Raw genomic sequence first — 4,053 nt, 5'->3', positions numbered from 1 at the left:
TGTGTTCTGTTATTGACGAGTTGCCGACTGGGCCGTCTAACCACTACATCCGAGGGGGATGCGATGGGGAGTTTCCCTTGTCAGAAACACTCGTGCGTGCACTGCCATTGTGCTCTTTCGGCAGAGATGCCACAGATCACTATCTACCCCACTTTACGGAGAAGACAAGCCTCCGAAACCAATTTTCTGCAAAGAGTCGTGGACGTCGAACTACGAGGGTGAGTCAAATGAAAACCTTAAATTTCTAATAACAAATCAAAATTTCGCGCCGTTACCCTGTAAGTTGGTATGCATGCTACCAGCAGCGTGCAGAATGGTCTGTAGGTCGCAGCATAGTGCAGATGCATACATACCGTCGCAGTATCAGTATACAGATGGCCGCCCCACTTGCGTCTTGCACCAGGGAAGAACAGCGTTCTGTTATTCGGTTTTTGCGTAGGGAAGGTGTGAAACCTATTGACATTCATCGACGAATGGAGGTTCAGTACGGTGATCCAGGTCTGTCACAGCAGCAAGTCTACGAATGGAGTAGGAAGTTCAAATGGTGTGACTTCAGTGGAAGATGCTCCTCGTCCAGGTCAGTCTCAACGAATTGTGACTCCACAGAACATCGCAGCAGTTGAAGCTATAGTGAAGGAAAACCACCGAGTGACGCTGAATGACATTGCAGCATGTTTACAGATTAGTCATGGGTCAGCACACCACATTGTGCATGATGTGCTCCAATTTCACAAAGTGTCTGCAAGATGGGTGCCACGGCAGCTGACTTCCGAAATGAGAGAACGACGTGTTGATGCTTGTGAAGAACTTATTCGGCGCTTTGAACGAGAAGGTGATGGCTTCCTTGCAAGAATCGTTACTGGGGACGAAACCTAGATTCATTTCCACCAACCAGAAACGAAAAGAGCGAGCAAGGAATGGCGCCATTCCTCATCACCAAAACCAAAGAAGTTTCGAACAGAAACATCAGCAAGGAAGGTTACGCTGACTCTCTTTTGGGACGAAAAAGGCGTCATTTTGGAGCATTACATGCCTCGAGCGACCACTGTCACCAGTGCATCATACACAGATCTCTTAAACAAATCATCTGCGGCCTGCAATTAAATCAAACCGACGTGGATTGCTGTCAGCAGGTGTCCTTTTGCAACATGACAATGCAAGGCCCCACACGGCCCGTACAACAGTTGCAACAATCACAGACCTGCATTTTGAGTATCTTCCTCATCCACCATACTCACCAGACCTTGCCCCAAGTCATTTCCATATGTTTGGGCCACTAAAAGTTGCAATGGAAGGAAAAAACTTCCGTTCTAATGAAGAGGTACGCCACGGGGTGCATGAGTGGTTGCGCTGACTACCAAAAGAATATTTTTCTAAAGGAATTTATGTACTTTGTAAGCGCTGGAGGACTTGCATTGAGCGTGGGAGAGATTATGTTGAAAAGTAATATAGCTTTTTACTACTTCTGCACAATAAATAATATTAAAAAAATATTTAAGGTTTTCATTTGACTCGCCCTCGTATTTGGCGTCTAGTGGTAGTTTCACTGTCCTTCTACCTCTTTCCGTAGATACTCAGGGCTGCAGGTCGTGAACATTCGACAATGTTCGCTGTTTTCGATATACTCGTTCACAGGTTCTGCATAATAATAATTTGTTCTTTGTCAAAGAGTTTTATCTCAATGAACTTCCCCATTTGCAGCTATATCTTTGCTAGGTTGATACCCTGACCGTGTCTGCTCCGCATCACATACCCGCAACGTCAGGTGGCATATAACGTCGCGGTGGGCAGTGGTCATAATGTTTTGGCTTATCAGTGTATATTAAGTGCAATAAGGATGTACGACAGGGATAGCACGGTAATGTCTGAAATTAAGCTAAACAACAACGTAATGAGAACATAAACCATAGAAACTGAACGGTATGTGCGACTGCCTTCAAGACGTTTAATAATATACTTGTTAATACGATCAGCAAAGCCTCCATATTGTAGGTACACTATAGTTCAGTAATTTCTTCTCAGATTCATGAAGATATGCACAGACTTTTCGATAAAAAATATGATGAGACCACCGCTGGTAGTAACTGCCTCATATGATTTGCCTCTGTGTATTGCTTCTGAAGAACACCACTAATGATTAACACACTAGCCTGCCACAATCCAGGTATTTACAAAAGACGTGTTGCCTGCAGAATGTTGACTTGTCTTTAACAGCGACTTCTCGCAGTCGCATCTGTGCACTACGTTGTCTGAATTAATACCACCGATGCAATGGGTCCCAAATGTGCTTCCCACGAATTCACTCGACTTTTAACGAATTTCGCAGCGTGAAAGGAGCGAACGGTCGAAAAAGATAGAACCTGAATTTTCTGACTCCGTAGACTTTCTCAGCGGAATAATTCTTGGTGGTTTCAGGTATGCTGCCGTATTGTAAAAGCAACGTGAGTTAATATCTCGGCAGTTCATTTGCACACCATCTTCTGCTGCTGAAGATAACATTATCCACCGGGACTTCTCTCCTGGAGATGGGGTTCAGGGAAATCGCCGACATATCGAGTCGATTTTAGGATCCGACAGCAAACCTAAGGAGACCACCAACTACGAGTTGTTACTATTCCGTCGAAAATTGACGTGGTCATTCTCGGCCTGTGTGAGAAATATAGGTTAATTCTTAAGTAAATACAGCAACCAGCCACTATTAATGATAGTGTTTATTAAGAACAAACAGCAGAGTTTCCAATTTCGAACCGCCAGGTTAGCATCAGACAGCTATTCACATATCATATTATATACAACTTACGCTGTACCCTGATTTTTGATAAGACGGAAGTTCCTTGTTAGTGATCTGAAATAAGATCCACCTCTACAATACTTCTGTAAAGAGATCTCTCATCTTTTTTGTTGTGTCTTCTTCTTACAGTCTAGACACAATGAGGTAGCTAGGTGCACGCTAAACTAACGCAGACGGGCTTGAAGTTCTGGAACATGAGACTTATTAATGAATAAGAAGAAAAGTACGTAGATATAGGTTACTTAACTTTTATTCTCTTGTTGGAATACATCTCTCTTGAATATTAGTACGCTATAAGCACTGATACAAATGGCGCCTTGCTAGGTAGTAGCCATGGACTAAGCTGAAGGCTATTCAATCTGTCTCTCGGCAAATGAGAGGAAAGCTTCGTACGTCTGGTCGCAAGCTATGTCGTCCGTACAACTGGGCGAGGTCATGTCCGTGTCTTGTGACCTGCCATGTGGTGGCGCTAGGTTAGCGATTACACAGTGGCGACACGCGGGTCCGACATGTACTACAGGACCGCGGCCGATTTAAGTTACCACCCAGCAAGTGTGGTGTCTAGCGGTGACACCACATTTTTTGCCTAGGTTCAAAAATGGTTCAAATGGCTCTGAGCACTATGGGACTCAACTGCTGAGGTCATTAGTCCCCTAGAACTTAGAACATCCATGCCCGAGGCAGGATTCGAACCTGCGACCGTAGCGGTCTTGCGGTTCCAGACTGCAGCGCCTTTAACCGCACGGCCACTTCGGCCGGCTTGCCTAGGTCTTTCACAAAATTTAACAGAACAACTATTTCCTTATTTATCTGGCGGCACAAACCACAGCCTGTAACAACAACGCTGTACTATTGTACATATAATTTTTTTTCTTCTGATTTTCGATAAATTAGTGTAATCGATATTCTGATTTCATTTATTTTCTTTTCATGTCATTGTGTTAAGAAAACTGTAAACAAATTTCGATGTGAACATTAATGTTTATGTCAAATGTCAAACAATATTGTAACAGAATTGAAATGTAAGAAACGTTGAATCTGTTGTAAGATGTTAAAGTGGTAATTGTGCGCCTGGTCCATACGTAGGTAATGTATTAGGATATGTAGAAAGCAAAACCTCGGGTGAATACCCTATCTGTAGGGGAGCGGTAAGAGGTGGATGGCAGGCGAGCGCGGGAAAATGCACACGGGCGCTGCACGGCATAACGGGCTCAGCAGTACTAGTCGGAGTTGGGCATCGGTCTGAGGAACACGTTCTGTAT

This window comes from Schistocerca nitens, chromosome 4 (genome assembly GCF_023898315.1).
Source record: "Schistocerca nitens isolate TAMUIC-IGC-003100 chromosome 4, iqSchNite1.1, whole genome shotgun sequence".
NCBI lineage: Eukaryota > Metazoa > Arthropoda > Insecta > Orthoptera > Acrididae > Schistocerca > Schistocerca nitens.
The sequence above is the reverse complement of the archived record's forward strand: the minus strand, read 5'-3'. Positions refer to the sequence as shown.